General features: G+C 37.9%; 1 protein-coding gene across 4 annotated transcripts in view; it reads left to right on the plus strand.

Annotated features, from left to right (window-relative positions):
* tho2 (THO complex subunit 2-like protein) overlaps positions 1 to 18954 on the plus strand; it is a 1047711-nt gene that overhangs the window by 440852 nt on the left and 587905 nt on the right. The gene's annotated exons all lie outside the window — the stretch shown is intronic.

An 18954-nucleotide genomic window follows, 5' to 3' on the forward strand; every position in this document is an offset into this window, starting at 1 on the left:
GCTCTCCCAGATGGTACATGGCAAGAGAACAGCGACTGTGGCACAATGAGCTTGTAATTGTAATGCTGGCGACTCGAGTAATGTGTCACAACACACAGTACATCGGACCCTGCTAAAAATAGGGCTGCGTATCCACAGGCCGCTCTGAGTTCCCATGCTCACTGTGAGCATGGGAACTCCCGGTGACAGTGCCTATAATTGGCACGCAAGCATAGAAACTGGACCTTAAGTGATTGGAAGAAGGTCCTCTGGTCCGATGAATCATGTTACCTGTTGCACCATGTGGATGGCCTGGTACGTGTGCATTGTTTACCTTGGGAGGTGACGGTGCCTGGATGCACTGTGTGGACGAAAACAAGTCAGTGGAGGTGGTGTCATGCTTTGGGCGATGTTCTGCTGGGATACCCTGGGTCCAGTCATCCAGGTGCCAGGCACTCTGACATCTACCACTACCTAATTATTATTGCTGACCAGGTACACCCTTTCATAGAAATGGTCTTTCCCTCTGGTGGTGCAGTCTTTCAGCAGGATAATGCGCCATGCTACACCGCCCAGATTGTTGAAGAGTGGTTTGCGTAACATTAGGAAGACTGCCAGGTATTGCCCTCGTCTCCAAATTCCCCAGACATCAATCCTATCAAGCATCTGTGGTTTGTGTTGGAACAGCAACTCCGATCTGTAGCATTTCAGCCATGGAACTTACAGGAATTAAAGCATCTGCTAGTTACGGTTGGTACCCAGATACCACAAGACGTTATATTAGGTAGGTGCTCATAATGTTTTGGCTCATTGGTGTATATGATAGAAATATTAAAGTGTCCATAATTACCAGAGAATGTAATACTTGAGGTATTAGTACTGACCATCTTTCTTGAACACGTGGAAATTTCGAAGGTTATTTTTCACTGGGCACCAAGAACGTTCACACTTCGTCAGACACAGTGCAGGGATCACATTTGAAAATATACATGTGTGATGCAGATCCATTTTATAGATTTTTAACCAGTTATGAAATGCGGATTTATCAGTGGAATCCCAAAACAAAATGGGAGTCCATGCAATGTACACACTAGGGGTCTCCATCAGGAAGATCTTGTCCAGTGTTTTTTGGGATACAGAAGAAATTCTTTTGATAGCCTACATATGGCATAAGAGAAAAAAATCACAGGAAATGCATATGCTGCTGTTCTCCAAAATATGAAGCTCCATAAAGGAATAGAGATGAGGGAAATTGATACAGGTAGTCTTGCTTTTTCATGCCAATACTCCTGTATATAAGATCCATAAATCAATTGGTACCCTGAGACATTGTGGATCCCAGGAGTTAATTCACCCAACTTACAATCTAGACCTTGTCCTTTGATTCACGCAAATCAAAGAAATCTCCGAAATCTATTCGCCTTTTAGATTCATTTCATTTCCGTGTTGCTGCTTCCATTATGAATGTTTTGCTCATGCACTTTGATTCAGTGTTACGTGGCTCAATAGTGATGGTAATTTTTATCTATCACTATAATGAAATTTTGTTATGTAAAATATTGTTAAGAAATTTTTGTCTGTATTGCCACCTGTCACTCTTTTCAAAGGTACAGAATGAAATCCTACTATTTGGTGGAGGAAGTTCTTCAAAGGCTTTTCATCTTTGTGAGAAGCTAAGACCGACTTATCACAAAAATTCTGTGTATTCCGAGTTTTTCATCCCAGAAATCATTGGAACAAACTGTAAACATAACATTGTGGTGGAAAGATAGAAAATATACAGTGAACACTTTAAATTACAGCATCCTTTTGGATACAATATGTGCTATATTTTAAGATTTTCCATTTCTTAAATGTTACATTGAGGGGAAAAAAATTTTTCTTAAGGAATAATTATAACAAGATAAGTGCATTTTTATCAGTTTACACGAAATGTTGATTTTAATAATCCAATCAGAGGGTCGCTTCGCTCCCTTCTGCCTTGGGTCACACATACCTAAATAATATGATTTTATATTTAAATTTTTTTTAGTGGGAGGATACCCCCACAGCCCATTCTTCATCATTTTTGATTTCTTTTTTCATTAATACAAAGAGATTTTTAGCTGCTTTCAATTGTCCATGTGAAAGACATGGTGATGTTAGGTCAACTGTTTTGTAAGGCTATATATCCCCAATCTGATGCAATGTTTTAAATGCCAAAAATCTGACCGCTCTCGTATAGCATGTCGTGGCTCTCCTGCTTGTCCTCAATGTAGAGTAAAAAAACATGAAACTAAAGAATGCTCTGCTACAAAACCTGTTTGCTTAAATAGTGGAGTTGAAAATTCTGCTTACTCTGTAGCATCCCAGCAGTGGAAGGAGATACAAAGGCTCAATATAGAGGAACATCCTTTCTGGAGGCAAGAAAAGTAGTAGAGCCAATAAATAGTGAGCTGACATATGCTGACAATTGCAGGAGAGGATTCCATTGGGATGCAAACTATTCCACCAATACAGTCATTCACTCCCACTGCACAATATTTATTCCTCTCAAATCGCAACCAAAAAACCCAGAAGAGCATTAGAATTAGAAAGGGCACATGATGCAAGAGAGCAAGCTTATATAGCATCAGCCAAAAAAAAAAAAAAAATACACATACCCCCTTCTCATTTTACTCATCCACTCGCTCCAAATGTTTATCTAGTTCTGCCATGAATCTGTTTAAGCTATCAAATTCTACGACAGATGGAAGTTTGTTCCAGCAATCAACCACCCGTTGGCTAAAGGCAAACTTCCGCACATCTATCCTTCAACTGTCTTTCCTCAATTTGAATTTATGCCCTCTCAGGCAATTATACTGAGCAAGAGGAAGAATCCCATCAGCATTGAGCATGCTCAGTCAGATCCTCTTGCAGGTGCCTTGTCTCCAGATGCTGTAATTTGAAAAACTTAAGCCTTTCTTCGTAAGAGCAACCCTTTGTTCCATTCACTAATCTTGTTGCCTTTCTCTGTACTCGTTCTGACAGCTCTACATCCTTCATAAAATTAGGCCTCCAGACCTCTATACAGTACTCAAGATGAGGCCTGACCATTGCCTTATACAAGGGGATAACCATCTCCTTCTCCCTGCTTTAAAAATTCCCGAATATCATAGACCCATGAGCTACTTTTGCAGACCGTCTGCACTGCTCAGAAAACTACATATCTTCCTGCACAATTACCCCCAGGTCCTTTTCACTCTCTACCACTGTCAGTGTAGTACCACACAGTTGACACGTTACTCTGGGGTTACTGTTTCCCATATGCAGTACTTTACATTTGTCAATGTTAAACTTCAGCTGCCACCTCTCAGCCCATCTACTCAACTTTTGTAGATCCTGTTGCAGCAGCATTTGTGTCATTAACAATCTTGCCGACCTTCGTATTGTCTATAAACTTGGACATTAAGCCTGATATACCATCATCAATATATAAGGATCCAAAGCTCGAATGGACCTTTCCGCAGGACGTATCTGGTGAACTGAGAGGCTATTGCATAGTGGTAAAATCTCCAGAATGCTCTTCGAACCATGCTGTAGTCACCATGGCTCTGTGGGAGCCACATTGTCTTGCTGGAAGAGTCCATTGCCTTGAAGGTGTACAGTGACCTCAAAGGGATGCAGATGGTCTGCAAGGATGGATACATAACTAAGCCATTCTGATATGTGCCTAGACATACCAGAGGTCGCAACGTATGCCATTTGAACATGCCCCAGACCATTACCGACCATCAACCTGCCTCAACAGTTCGTTGTTGACCTGATAGGTGCATAGCTTCGTGTGGTCTCTGCCAGATGCTCAACCTCCCATCTGCTGGAAATAGCCAGAAACAGGACTCACCAGACTAGGAGACCCGTCTTCAATCATCCATAGTGTCGATGTTCTTTCACCATCGGAATATTTGTTCTTTCGCCATTCTGGAATAACATCTCATCTACAACGAGATGTTATTCCGGAAATGGTGTTTTTCCGATACACTGTTGAACGGGGCTAATGCAATTTCTGTACCACCTCCACAATCGAGTGACCCCATGCTTCAGGCAGCCACTATTATCCCTCTTTCAGAGTCAGTTAACTCACAACATTTATCCATACTGACAGCGAATTACCACCTACGTGGATGCAGTGTACTTGCCAAGCAGTGGGTTCATCCACTAGCGAGAAGGGTGACACATAACGTTGCCCTGGAACCATGTATCCCCTGAATTCTGTCCTTTCAGTGTACATTGGCAGTGTCCAAAGTTTTGAATCCCAAATCTTTTCTGATCTTCACAATGTCTTCGGCAATTGTCTGAACTTGTAATTCAAAACCAGTGAAATAATTTGCCAGACGGGGCAAAACATGCTGGTGATCAGAATGCATGTTGTTGGCAGTGATTTCTAACCAAGGTACAGATATATTTCATCATATTTAAAGGAGTAAAAAATAAATTGTGAATTGAAAAGTTTGAAAAGCTATCACGTCGTCTCGTCAGGATGGAATTAAGAATACTGAACACAGTTGCACATTGTCACTGACTGCTTGTGGGGAGCTATCAGCATATGTGTATTTGAGACAATAGAGTTGGTACCACAGCATATATATATACACATACCTAGGCTGTGGCAACACAGCATATATATATATATATTATATATATATATAGAGTGTGTGTGTCTAGGCTATCGAATGAGTTTTAATATGTACAGTAAATTTTCTAGTTAAAACTTAATTGAAAACCGTGTCTATAGTGAAACCCGTGCTGTTTGAAGCCCTGATAAGCTAGTTATTGCCGTATATCACAGCTTCAACTAATGCTATATGGCCTCAGAGAAAACATAAGAAACTTTAAGGGACTGGCCTGTACTTTTTTCGTTTTTGCGACCCAGCAGGATTTAAGCTGGATAGATAATGCAAATGTCTTAATGTTCACATCAGAAAAAACTGCCTTTACAACAATGAATTATTCTTTGACTTTAAAAGTGCAAAATTTACCAAATTTCCTGTATTACAAAAATTGAACCAAAATTTTTGGAAAACAAAAAAATCACATAACGTATTTGTAAATGGCTGAAAAAAAAAAGCATCAATATGCCAGTTGCATAACCCTTGGCTACAAGAATACTAACTGGTGCATGAATCTTGCATGTTTCTAGGATTATTTCACTCAAAATAAATAAATATATTCTCGTGTTTGGGTCTGTATTTCATCAGTATAACCTGAAACATCAATCCTGATAGTTCATGTTGTGTACACATGGAAGGTACTTTAAACTCAAAAAAATAAAACTTCAAAAATTACGGAGGCCAATCAAATGTACATGAGTCAAAATTGGAGATCAGTGCAAGTGTAAGTTTAAGTAGATCAGTATAAGTTTCCACTTATACTGTGCCTCTTAAGCTAGACACTTGAGATGATAGGCGATTCTTGTTTAAAAGTGCTGTTTCTTGTCCTCATGATATTGGATAGAATTAAATGATCATTTTGCTTACTTTTACTTCAGTTTGACAAAGCTATCCAGCTCTACTTCAATTTGAATCAAGCAATACACAAGCAGTCAAAATGTATTTGCCGTCACCTATAAACTTTTTTCCATTAGCGATTTGATATTATGTTTATATCTATGCTACTAAGTTTGATATGTTAATGTATATTTTATTTGTTGTTCGAAATCCATAAGTTACTTAACTAGAGCTATGTATAGTTATATATAGGGATGATTGCCCAACACATGAAATTAAAATTTGAAAACCACTCTTCAGTTATGGGCAAAGCACTTTTACATTATAACCCAAGCGGCGGAAGACCTATCAGCCACAGTTCCTGTGACTGTGGTTAAGATGATCAGCTAATTCTTGAAGACATGAGTGGCTATAAGTTTTATAGCAAACGAAGTGCATTGCCATGGATCTGTTTGAATCACAGTACATGAGTTCATGTCTAAGGTGTCAGCCTGATGTGATCCAAGATGCTTGACGACTCCTCAAAAACTCCACAGTAAACGATCAGTTTACTGTGGAGTTTACTGCACCACAACTATTGGAGCTTTGTATAGATTGTGCTGATGTTTTGATTGAATTGTGACGACAACAATGGTTATTGTATCCACGATGAATAGTGGTATGTCGCTATTGATGAGCAAATCATTCACCTTCAACCCGCCCCCCCAAAAGTCAAGGTTTAATTGTTAGCAAAGGTAAACAAAGAAACTATGAACTATCCACTGGCAAACTGCCTACACTCATTAAACAAGGAATGTGTCAGTTGTACATATGCCGATACAGTTCCTCTCTAGGGATTTGATCTGCAACAGCAAAGTGCAAATGGATGTGAATGAAAAGCAGTGTCAGCCACAGAATCCATGGCAAACTGCTTCTCTGCTACTGGAAGCTTACCACTGTTTGGTCAGTAAACATAAACATACTATCAGTTATTGTCTATCAACGAAGTTTCTCATTATGCATCCAATCCATAGTGTAATGTCAGTTCATTCATTCAAAATCAATCTAAAACTGACCATTTTAACAATTTACCCTACCACATTTTAAAATGAACTTGTGAATAGTAATAGTATTCGCCAAATATTTTAAGTAAGCCACAGGCTCTAGCAACAAAAAAGTATATAAGGAAACACAAAAAAACACTACAAATACAAAATTCATTAGCCCTTTGAATTTATTCAAATTATTAGCCCCAACTACCTGTGAGGGCAACTAGTTTCAGCTATTTACGACTTGCTGGCTATAAGAAAACTTCCTGCAAACTAATTTGAATTTATGATCCGTAGTTCTGGAATTGTTTAAAACATAGTGTTATTTGTATTGCTGAACAGTGAGAATTCCACTTTCGTTAATTTTACTAATCGTTCTCAGATAAACCTCAATCAGGTCACCTCTAAGGTACCTGGTTGCCAAGCTCTGTAGCTCACATAATCAATCTTTTCTCATGCAGTTGTCCTGCTGATGTCACCATTCGAGTTGCCCATCTTTGGACCCTTTCAAGAAGCTCGATGTGTTTTTTGAAATGAGGTCTCCATACTTGAACACAGTATTCCAAATGTGGTCTTACGATTGTCTTATAGTGGATTGTGACCTCCCTATTTCTACAGAATACTGCTCGATAAATCATTGATAGGACACCATGGGCTTTCCTGGCTGCCTATTTACACTGATAAGAAAATTTAATATCTGCCCATATTGTAACTCCCAGATCCCTTTCCTCCTCCACTTTTTTTAAATTCACACCCACCAAGTGTATAATTTATTTGTGGGTTGCTATTCCCCAAGTGTAAACCCTAGCATTATTGCTGTTATGGGCATTGCATCAGGCATAAATGTAAAATTTTTCACTGATTGCAATAAAGAGATATATAATAACTAGCAGTTAGCAGCATTAAAACGTAGCTGCCACTTCTCTGACCAGCTTTGAAGTCTATTCAAGTCATGCATCCAGTCCAACTCTGACCATCTTTGAAGTCTGTTCAAGTCATGCATCCATTCGATAGTGTAATGTCAATTCATTCATACAAAATGAATCCAAAACTGCCAACTTGGCAAATTTACTCTACCACGTAAATACACTGTTAATGGTTACCTGTTGTGTTACTTGTTATTAATAAAAATAAATAAATAAATAAATAAAACCATCTTAATGAACTTTGAATGGCTCATATCAGCAATGAAAAAGTGATGTGTCTGCTCTTTACCAATGCAATAAGATATGTAGGATTTTTAATATGTTTCTGTTTGTGGTCTTATTCGAAAAATTCTAAACAATACAACTTCCCCCCCCCCATCCCACAACACTTGTGCATAGAAAGAAATGCAAAAATACATGTAGCATTTCACAGGTGATGATGTCCTGTGTACCCAATAGCTATTTGCATTTTTTTCACATAGATCATAATCTTATTCTCTGTTGTGCTTGATCATGCACTTGGGTTGTTCAGAAATATGTTTTTCAATAGGAAAATAGTTAAAGGGGGAGGTTATAAAAAGGAGGAAAATAGTTAAAGGGGGAGTTATGGAAGAACAAAAAGAATAGTCATTGTTAGTGATATCACACTGATAGGGGAAAGAAGAGTAATCACTCATAAAAATGGACCACATTCAATTGGTGTGCAGAAGTAATAAAAATACAATCGAACTTGGTTTTAACGAGATCACGGCTGTAACGAGCAAAATGCTATAATGATTTTAATTTACTCGTATTCCCATACAATCGCTCACTGTTATAACAAGCATACTACATACCGTACAAATTTTGGTAACTATGAAAACATTCTTAATTTGCTCAGGTAGCCGAAAAACCCAATTATTGAAATAGACAAAAATTAAAAGGATGATTAGAAAATACCACCAGCGGATTAGTGGCCAGTTTATTACTTTGTCCTTTCGGGGATGGGTGTCTGTACAATTGACATTCCACTTGTCGAATTACCCTATTTACAGATTGTCTTGTATTCACTGAACCATAAATTTATTTCGAGACGTCTAAGAATTTTGGAAGTGGAACTTCTGAGAACATGGAATGCAGCTCACTTTACTGTCATTTTAAAGTAAAACTAATTAGAAATGAAAAATGAAACGAAAACATGTCTACTAACAAAAGAAAGTCTCTCTCGATTTGCGAAAAAGTCGAAATTATTTGTGTTAGAACGTGATGCAAGAAATCTTGAAGTGTGTAAAAAAGTTTTCTTTGTCCTCTTCAGCAGTATCGGCATTGTGGAAGAATGAACACAGAGGCGGATTTAACGGCGCGTGCCCTGGGCCCCGACTTCTGAAGGGCCCACGCAAAACCCCAACAAATTAGTTGAACATATTAGTTCAAAACTTTGTGATTATTATTATGCTATTATTAATTATATTATACATATATTATATTCAAATTTAATTGGAAATAAAACATTAATAGTACATATTTTTTATTTATTTAAAAAAAATGGTTAACATGTATTTTTATTTTCCCCGTCTCTCTGTTTTTTTTAAGGGGCCCAATATTTTCTTCTGCGCCTGGGGCCTCAACCGACCTTAATCCGCTCCTGAATAAACATGTTTACATATCGGCACTGGAAAACACCATAACCAAAAAAAAAAAAAAAAAATTAGAAAGTGCCAGGTTACAAACATCAATGAAGCATTGCTTCAATGATTCAATACACAAGTGCTGCATTTTCAATAGACAGTCTGATCTTGAAGGCTCAAGTGGAAAAATTTGCTAAACAATTTGGACGTGACAATTTTGTATGTAACAACGGTGATTTAAAAACTGTATACAAACATATTAAAAGAAATAATATGTAGGTACAGGTATCTGCCAACTTGCCGAGTTAATTCGTTCCTAGCGAGCGCTCATAAAGCGAAAACTCATAAAGCGGGAATTTATTTCCCATAGACATATTGTTAAAAACAGAGTTTACGTTCTCAACAATGAAATTAGTTAGCTAATAAGTTTATATTTAAACAATTATTGATTGACCCAAAGAAATGAAAACATAGCCTGTAAAATCAAGCAAATTATAATTTAAAGAAATTATTTGTGACTTACAAATGTTAAAGAATGTTTATTCTTCATCATCATCGAATATATGCACACTCGTTGATCACTCATTGTTGGGTCCGCACTTGTTGGTTTGTTGCACAAAGAGTTGTCTTCTTCAGAAATGCTTCAAGAACCGTTTGTTTCCAAGATAATCTCTTTTCTTTATAAATTTCACGATAGCATGCATAAGCATTTTTCACACACAAATTGCAACTAACACGATACGCACAAGTGAGATTTCAACTACACGATTTGCATGGAGTAACAAGTTTATGAAGCTTTAAAAAAAAAAAAAAAAAGGGAATGAAGAGAAGATTCTGAAAATTTATTTATGTTTTTTATATGATTGAAGATTGCAGTGAAGGGAAAGCACATTTCATCATAAGAAAGTAAAAAGCCACACGATTCGGCGCCTCCGTAGCCAGGTGGGAAGGAGCAGCAGTGCGTAGCACATGCTTCTTGATCGGACCGGGGTTCGAGCCTGTGACATTCAAATACGGAGGATGCGGAAAGGTCAGGGAATGACCACCGCATATCCCCCGGAGCAATATGGCCTTAGTTGCTAATGCTCGAAATAACAACAGCAGCCACACGATTCCAGCTATCGGTATTTTCGCAAATGCAATAACATCGAGTTTACTACCATATATAATTGATTGCACTAACAGAAAAGCCCAATAAACTGGAAAGTGCAATTGTTTTTGTTGTTTTATGGTTGTGACCTCCAGAAATGTGTTTTAGAAAAATATCACAGGCATTCGAAATTGATTCTTATAACAGAACATATGATAACAGTGAAAGTGTAGTGCGTTTTAATTGATTTGAATTGGTAACTAATACAATTTCCATCATAAAAATGACCTTTTAGAGAGATAAAAGCTTGGTTATATAGCAAAAATTTCATCTTCTGAGGTCTTGGCACGAATAACTAATAAACAGTGTTGTTGGGTTCACATTACAAATTTTCACAATACGATGGGGTCTCTGGAACGGATTAATATGATAAAGCGAGGTGCACTGTATTGTATAGCTACACGCATGGTTTGAAAGCCGGTATTTATGAATGTTAACATTCATTTTTTTGTAATTAATGTTTATATATTTGATTTTGTTGATACATGTTACTTGGGGGAAAAAACTTGTAAAAGCAGGAACTGCCTGTATGTACTAATATTATTTTTCTCTCTCTTTAATGTTTCTTTTGTTTTTTGAATCTTTTTATCAAGTTATTGAGAATTAAAAAAAAAAAAAAAATTAGGTGGTAGATTTAAATCATCATTAATATAGTGAGTATTGGTTATAATGAGGGAATTTTGTCAATCCCTTGATGCTCATTACAGCCAAGTTCGACTGTAATTCCAAACAATTATGTTGACGTTTTGGTAATAAAAAATAAGTTAAATAAATAAAACTGAAAGTAGCTTGTTCTGTAATGACAGTGGAAAGTTAGTCTGTAGCTACAAAATTGTACATCCATCAGTGAACTGCCTATCATTTTGGGTTGATAGTGTGCCTGTTATGATAGAACTGAAAACTAGGGTAGCAAGGGTATTAATAGCAATTGGGCACTTGGTGGTAGTATGCTCTCCTCAATATTATTAATCTGTGTGCTGAAAAGGGAGCTATATACTTTGCTGTAAAAAGTAATTTTTACTTGGTAGATATAGTAAATATCTCACTAGATATTTACAATCCAGAGAACGGTGCTCAAAAGAAAGATTTAAACAATTTCCACATCACAGAAAAACGAATTTGACAAATGATAATCAATATGTATACACAACTCAATTTTTTTTTTTTTTTAAGGCATGTGTGTATATCTTGATTGTCCTTGATTCCATCAGTAATCAACATCCTTTAAAAAGTCTGTAGGAAGAGTTTCTCACTTTTCAGAGTGAACAAATTTAAAAGAAAAATTAACTGTCACTGGTAAGTTCTACTGACTCATATCCGAATCCAGTTCATGATCCAAAAGAAGTTTTCAAAGAAGACAAATTAATGACTTTCAGAAGAAAAAGAACTTCTCAATCACCGACTTCTGTTAAAACAATCCTAAACTTGCCAAACTTGCTGATGATACTAGGCATATTGTCACTTTTGCAGAAAGCCTGCATATCATCCACTCTCGTGTCTCAAATATTATGTGCAAATTTATTTTGCCAAAGTTTTATATCTTCCATTTGCATTTTTTTGGAAGTTGATTACCATGGCCGACGAAACCAGAATGATGACTCTGACTTTGTCATAAGCATTTCTACTGCCAAACGTCTTGTTGTAGTCGTAGTAGTAGAAGGCGCACTATAGCCCCAGCAGCTTATGCGCCATTAAACCACCATAACACACACCCGCAGAAGTGGTGGTAGTGGTGGTAAATGATGCAAGAAAATAAGCTTATATAGCATCAACAAAAAAAATAATAAATAAAAATGAAAATGAAAAGCACTACACACTTCTCCCATCCAAACCTTGCAATAATTTGTCTAGTTCTTCCTTGAATTAATTGAAACCATCCACTTCCACAACAAAGATAGAAACCTGTTCCAACAATCTACCACTTGCCGACTCTTCCACACATCTATCCTGCAACCATCTTCCCTCATCTGAAATTTTTCTTTCATTAAGTTGACATAATGCACATCAGTTGTAGATTTTGTCAACACATCAACCATTATCTATCACTATTTATATTTGGTCACGAAACAAATAAATAAATATGCGAAGATTCTGAGTTCATGACAGCGTTATATATCTTATGGAGCTTGATTCTTGTGAACGACTTTTGTAAGTGGACGTGAACTGGGCTGGGGCGTTGGTTTCTAGGGCATCACAGGCCACTTCACCTTGCCATTTCGTCCCAGATAGCTGGTCATCAGTCCCCTCGTGTGTAGTCTAAACAAGAGGAAGAATGCCATTCACATTGAGCTTATCAAACCATTCAAGGCCTTACGCACACCTCATTCTAATAATATCAAAGGTGCCTAGGTTAGATTAAATTATTTTCTATTAGTAGCTTATACACCTAGTCAAGCTCCGAGGTTTATTTTGAATTTAGATAGTGCAATTTTGAAAATAATTAATATCTCGTGTCTGTAGATTTACTGTTCGTAACTATTGCCATTGTTACACGATACAATGTGTACCCCGAACTAGACAGCATAAGGTTTAATGGAAAATTAGACAGCGAGTATAGAAGTATAAATTAATCAGTAAAATTTACTAAGCTTATTAAATTTCATTGTCAATTAAATTGTACTTTTTAAACTAAATACATATAACAACCTAGTTTTTACAAACGTAACATTATAAATTAATATATATAACTTGACAGGAGATAAGAAAGTCAAGTTTAGGATTATATTTGGTATTGGAATTTTATTTGAAATTGAATCGAAATCATGACTCAGACCAGAGCAGCAAAGCAAAAGGCTCAAACTAATGGGAGTGCTGTGTATCAGGGAAGAACTGAGGGGGGGATTGTACTCTGAATCACAGCCTTTTGAAATGCACTGCATGTTTGATATTTGTGGAGCAATCAGGAATGTAACATTATATTGCCGAGGAAAATGCCTTTGTGTGCCGGCAATGTAAGGAGGGTGGGGAAATTGGGTGCCGACTCAGCGTTGTTGTGGTCTTATATGAGAGCAGCGTGAAGTACACAGTGGATGCTCTCAAAGGATTTAAATTGAGGGGCCCATCAGGCTCTCAGCTGCCCACAACAATGCCAGAGCTTGCACTTGAACATCATGCAACACAGCGGCAACCCCCCAAGACAGAATGCACTGGTCCCAGAGGAACTAGTTGCTGTGATTAACTCTATTATAGGGAAACAAGCAACATATTGTGCAAAAAGGATAGGTGGAACAGGACCAGGGTATGTCTGCCAGGGGCAAAGGTTGATGATGTAGAGCAGATATCATCTTTTAAGGGCACAAAGGATGACATTGTTGTACGCATTGGCAGTAGTGATATTAAGAGTAGGAGACCAGTGGAATTACTTAACAAGTACAGTTCAATGTTGAAAAAAAGCCGTAAGTTAGGTTTGAAATTGAAAGTGTCTGCAATTCTGTCCGGACATGATAGGAGGGCATATATAATGAGAGCCTTGTTGATCAATTCAGCCCTAGAGAGATTGTGCAATGCTCAATGGGTAGAATTTTTCTCAGCCTGGTCTGTGCTTGTTAACATGAGAGACTGCTTCTACAGGGAGGGGATACACTTAAATATAAAGGGTGCAAGAATATTTGCTGATGCTATCGAGGCAGAGATAGGTGGGTCGGAAAATTGCTAGCTTGGGGGGGGGATACACGGACTAATTCATTAACAATAGCCGCTGGCAGAGGTGAAAGTGATTCTTGCACTACTACTATTTAAAAGCAATTGAGCAGAAGCCTGCTAAGCAAGGCAATGGGGATGTTCCACTATGGGGGTCATAGTGGAACAAGTAAATATATGGGCTCTGTTAGGGTAACTAAGAGTAGAAACAGGTGTATATATACTTGTGTGTACACCAATGCTAGGAGTGTAGTTAATGAATTTGATGAGCGTGAAGTGCTAGTCAAGACATCAAAGGCAGATATTGTTGGGATATCAGAGACGTGGTGTCACACAGCGGCGGATTTCTGCACAGGCACACGAGCCGCGCACCTGGGGCCTCAAATCTCAGGTCTCAAAAATAAAAAATTGTTTCGTTTTAAAAATTTTTACACTCATCTTTATTACCGTTACTGAATAAAACTATAATTTAATATGAGAAGTTAGTAAACTCTTATGCGAATATCCCTACATATTATATGAAATATCTCTGCGAACTAAGTGAATCTGAAGTAGAATACATATTATCATTAATGCTTAAATTAAACACTTTCAGTTTTTTCCTAGTGGAGGTAATTTCATGAGTGAAGAACCCTGTGACGATATTGCTCACGAAAAGATATTAGATTTGTTCGCGGAGGCAGTTCAAAACTATTCGCAACTAATTGAGAACCAATAAGCAAGCACAGTAGTCTTTTAAAGCCTCTGAAATCGCTACTGCGCTGGCTCACATGTAACGGAGCATCGTCTTTTGGAACTAACATTTCACTCACGAATCTGTTACAAATTACTAGAGTTTGGTGTGGTTGGTGTTTTAGTGTAGGAGTATTTTTGTTTTGTTATCAAGTAAGTGTCTGTAATATCTTATGTATTGGTTATGTATTTATCAAAACTGAATTGTTTGACGAGGCGTGACATTTAAAGCAAGTGATAATTGGGAATTAATTTTTTTCTCGCGTTATTTGAAAACCATTTTATCAGCCACGTTTCAAAAATGAGTCAAATTTCTACTAGATCCTGTTCTTTGTTTAGAGATTGCATGATATTTTTATTTTTAATAATGTTTTTACTGTTGACTACGACAGTGCTTCCCAAACTGGTGGCCGTCAACCTTGTTGACGGCCACCTAATATATTTATATCTTCAGTATAAGGAATAGAAAGTTGATAATGTGTATGTAGAACACTAACAATGGACTGGGAAATTTAAGCAAATTAATTTCTGTGGGTACACCAGATGACTATATTTATGTAGTCGATCTGCCAGTTCCCCAGTAGTAATAATTATAAAAATCAATAAATTTCTTTTAATTGTCCACATGAACATTGGTTTGAAGATTTGTTTTTTTCATGTATTAATGTTAGATTTGGGAAGGATGGTAGTTGTGTCATTTTTTTCATTTAAATATTAGTTAAAATATGTATGAAAGAATTGCGCAACCAAAATGATTAAAACTGCAACACCAAATCTAGAGCGCGTGCTGTAATAAAAACGTGCGCACACTGTAGTAGTATCGAAAATATTTAGAGGGGGGGGCCTCAAAATTGAATTGTGCCTGGGGCCTCTCAAGTGCTAAATCCACCACTGGTGTCACACAGACATAAGCACTGCAGAATTGGAATTTGGGGAGTACAGTATGTACAGAAAGGATAGACAGGACAGGAAGGGGGAGGGGTTATGCTGTTAGTTAAGAAACACATAAAATCTAAGGAAGTGCATCCAATTGATGTTGCTGGACAATGCAATGTTGAGTCCGTTTATTTTTTTATGTGAACCCCAAACACAAGAGGTATTAGAACCTATAGTACTTAGTACTGTGCTTGGGTTGGGGGTTGAGAAGATGAAAGAAGATCTTTGTTGACATTGGACTTGAACTTCTGTGAACTGTAATTTACAGGAAATACATATGAAGGAAGGTTGTCCCAGAAAACGGCAGTTGAATGTATAAACGAGGAAGATGAAAAGTTGGTTCTGTGAGTTTGAAGTTGGACAGTAAATGGATGTTATCTGGTGGCAGCACATGTTCGGACCGTTTTTTAAGAGAGAACGGGAATTATAGATGCCAATTCAGAAGAACAGTGCCCGTGGAAATATCTGTAGAAGAGGCATGCAGCAGAAACAGTATGTCTAAGAGACAGCAAGTGAAGAAGCTCTGTTAGAAATAAATCATTAATTAACCTAACTGGCACCATTCCAGCTGTTTGGATGAAAAGTAACGCTGTGAGCGAAAGAGAAAACCAAGTTTTTTAGATTCTGAGGAAGCAATATTTGTAATGTGCTTGTGCCAAGAGAGATTAGAAGTCAGGGTAATCCCCAAAACAGATATATCATTTTGCCTAGAAATTGGAGTGTCGCCAAAGATAAGCATAGGAGCAGAACAATCCTTTTTGCAAGATATAAGACAAGACTGAGTTTTAGAAGGATTGAAATCAAATAAGTTGTCTCTGCCCCACTGGAGAATTACCTGAAGATCGGCATTTAAGGAATTGGTAGCAGATATTCGAAAAGTTGACACTCATAGAGCAGGGCAAGGTTACTCAAAATGGAAAGTGGAATGCAATGTGATTATCGGCAAAACTATAGATAGGATTTCTATTCAATGGAAGAAGGTCATTAATAATCAAGAGGAAAAGAGTGGAGGAAAGAACTGAACATTGGGGGACACCGACATTAGTGGAGAAGTTAGAAGATGTAAAGCCATCTACCATCACCTTCGGTGAGCGATCAGAGAGAAAACTGGATAACCAATTACAAAAAGCAGTTGGCAGACCATAAGATGGAAGCTTGTTTAGAAGACCTTTATGCCAAACACGTTCGAAAGCCTTTGAGATGTCAAGAACTGCTTGCGTTTCACCAAACGTTTCCATTGAATTTGTCCATAAATGGGTAGCACATAAGTCAGAACATCACCAGTGGATCGACAGTGACGGAATCCACTGGTCATCGTTGATCAGATGGAAGGTTTCTTCTAGGCAGTTAATTGATTTCTCCATTACTTTAAAAAGAGTAGAAGTAATTTCAATGGGATGATAATTGTATGGGAGGGATTTGTCACCTTTTTAGGAACTGGCTGGATATGAGCAAATTTCCAAGCAGAAGGAAAAACACCTTTGGAATAAGAAAGTGAAAAAAAGGTGGCAAAAAACAGGAGTAAGTTCAGGAGCACAGATTTTGAGAACAAGAGGAGAAATACCATCAGGACCTCGAGCTTTCTTAGCATCCAGATTCGTCAAAATCCTTCTGACATACTTTTGACAGAAGACCACAGGAGGCATTGAATGGAGCATGTTGGGAATGGTGGGAGGTGTTTTACCGAGATCATTAATACATGAGTTGAAAAAAAAAATGGGATGCTAGCAGGTAAACTTTATCCTTGGCCAAAGAGACAACAGAACCGTCTGGTTTGGACTGAGGTGGAAGCGGAGATGGGCAAAAGTTGCGGCCAATAGCTTTGGCAAGAAACCAGAATGCTCTGCTACCATTAGGGCAAGAAAAAAGTTTTTACTCTTAGGCTGTTCAAACTCTAGTTTGGACTGATTAATAGCTGCTTTACGATTGTTGCGAGCCTTGGTGTAGGCAGAAAAGGAAACTGAAGAATTAGAAACAAGCCAATTACAATATGCGATGTTCGTTTCTTGAACAGCCTTAGCACATTTATTGGAAAACCAAGGTTTAGATAAAGGACGAGATTTTAAAGTGGAATGTGGGACAAAGGATTCCATTTCTGCAAGAATAATTTCACTGACACGATCTGAACAAACGTTGACATCAGAAGTTTTGAAACAGCAATCCGACCAAGGAAAAGAATGAAAGAAGTCTCAGAGGTCATCCCATTTTGCATTCTTGTAATGCCAAACAATATGAGGTTGGGAATAGTTGTGAGATAAAGGCTCCATAGGAGAAGAGACAATTACTAAGTTGTGATCTGAGGTGCCTAAAGGACCTCTCATTTCGACCGTGTACTTTGAAGGGTTGTTTGTTTAAAAAGATCGAGCGAGTTGGCTGTATGGTTAGGATTGTCCTGTATTCTTGTAGGTAAACGAATAATCTGTGCAAGGTCATTAGTAATTGCAAAAGCCTCGGCATCTCGACCAGCTGAGTCAGTGTGACTAGAAAACGGAAGCCAGCTGGAGTTGTGAACATTAAAATCACCAAGGAAAATTACTTCACTGGTAGGAAATTTGGACTGGAGAAAGAGAAGTTGCAAAGAGAGGAAGTCAAAGAGCTCCAAGTGATTAGTGGAGTTGGGAGAACAGTAGAGACAACAGATGAATTTGACACGAGGTAGAGAGATTTCAAGCCAGAGAAGATTGAAAAGAGGAGATTTCAAATTACCACATCTCTGACGGGAATATATGGGAACGGATATTTGCACAAGTACCACCTTTGAGGCGGTTCATACAGCGAATAATTTGGGCAACTGAGATAAGCAGTAGTCGAATCAACCGATAACTGAGATTCTGTCAGAAAAAGTACATCGGGTGTGGCAGACTGCAAATGGAAATGGACATCATTGAGATTAGAATTGAAACCACATATATTTGTGAAATGAATTAGGAAGTGTTTGGGAGGTTTAGATCTTTTCGCAGATAAGCTTATTCTAATTGTTTGGCAATTCATGGTGTATTCAATAGTAAGAAAAAGTGGGTGAGACATGCTGTATAAAGTAATGAAATTTTTGGATGTGGCGTACACATGGAAAGAATATACCCAGATCTTTGACATAACATGGCCTCGACAATGCCGCCCCGCATACACACCACTCGGATTCTTTCCAGTCACAGAGTAGAGGTAGCAAGATTATACACTAGCTGATCCAGAAGCATCCTAGGGAGTTACCAATAGGTTCAGTCCAGTGTACTAACTAATGGCCAGCCTGCAAACACCGTTTTAGAGCGGTACCCTCGAAATGTAAGGAAGATTGGATCTCGCCACGATATTCATCATAACCTCAAAAGTCATCAGTCATACAGCATGATGGAAGAGATGGGGAAGGGTTGACCGGAACGTAGCTCTGGAGACTAAACATGGGTTCCACCACTTCAAGCCTCTAATAAACAAAGTGGTGGTATTGCACCGGTTGATAAAGGTCACCTTCCACGTAGTATTGCCTTGTAACAC

This window comes from Mastigoproctus giganteus, chromosome 5 (genome assembly GCF_048544385.1).
Source record: "Mastigoproctus giganteus isolate SK-2022 chromosome 5, ASM4854438v1, whole genome shotgun sequence".
Taxonomy (NCBI): Eukaryota; Metazoa; Arthropoda; class Arachnida; order Uropygi; family Thelyphonidae; genus Mastigoproctus; species Mastigoproctus giganteus.